Here is a 1,260-nt window from a genome sequence, read left to right on the forward strand (position 1 = left end):
GATCAGAGTTACACATGCTATCATTCCCCCCACCCCCCACACAAGTTCTCACAGCATTTTGAAAAAGACATTTTAACTGTTGATCTCAACTGTTCAGACATTTATCTATATAGAAGAAAAATATTTAAGTGTTTGAAGGCACACTGATAAAATCAGTGACAGAAATTTGAAAAGAATACATTGCATGCTGAAGTATTTGATCTTTGAGTTTCAAATAAAAATGGGAAGGTGTGAAGTTACTCTACAATTTAGCTTGAGCTCCTGAAAATATATCGAACACTTTGAGTCTTTTATCACTTGTCACTCAGAGTCTTGTGTTGATCAAAACTAGTAGAAGATAATTAGGGTTTAAGAAATTTCTGGGAGTCGGGCTGTAGCGCAGCAGGTTAAGCGCAGGTGGCGCAAAGCACAAGGACCGGTATAAGGATCCCGGTTCAAGCCCCCAGCTCCCCACCTGCAGGGGAGTCGCTTCACAAGCGGTGAAGCAGGTCTGCAGGTGTCTGTCTTTCTCTCCCCGTCTCCATTGTCTTCCCCTCCTCTCTCCATTTCTCTCTGTCCTATCCAACAACAATGACATCAATGGTGACTACAATAATAAAACAGCAAGGGCAACAAAAGGGAATAAAAAAAAAAAAGGACTTTGTTAAAAAAAAAAAAGAAATTTCTTTTATATTTTCCTGCATAGAGGAGGAACATTCTTGCTTTAACTTAATTCTTACAAGTTTACAAAAGCAAAAGATTTGCTTTAAATACCGTATGTCAGGAATGTGTATTTGAGCAGCCAAAATAGCTCAGTTGGGAGAGCGTTAGACTGAAGAATGTGTATTTGGTAAAATAAAGCCTTCTATTGAATAGAAGCTTCTGGTGATTTGGTGCAATGTCTTTTCTCTCAAAATGAGTATTAAAGGATTAGAAAAGGAAAAAAATCCATTTGTTGTGAATTTTTTATAAAGAACACATTTTTTTAGAAAAGATTTTATTTATTGGGAGTCGGGCTGTAGCGCAGCGGGTTAAGCGCAGGTGGCGCTAAGCACAAGGACCCGCATAAGGATCCTGGTTCAAGCCCTGGCTCCCCACCTGCAGGTGTGTCGCTTCACAAGTGGTGAAACAGGTCTGCAGGTGTCTATCTTTCTCTCCCTCTCTCTGTCTTCCCCCTCCCCTCTCCATTTCTCTCTGTCCTATCCAACAACAATGACAACAATAATAACTACAACAATAAAACAACAAGGGCAACAAAAGGGAATAAATAAATAAAAATAA

This window comes from Erinaceus europaeus, chromosome 10 (assembly GCF_950295315.1).
Source record: "Erinaceus europaeus chromosome 10, mEriEur2.1, whole genome shotgun sequence".
NCBI lineage: Eukaryota > Metazoa > Chordata > Mammalia > Eulipotyphla > Erinaceidae > Erinaceus > Erinaceus europaeus.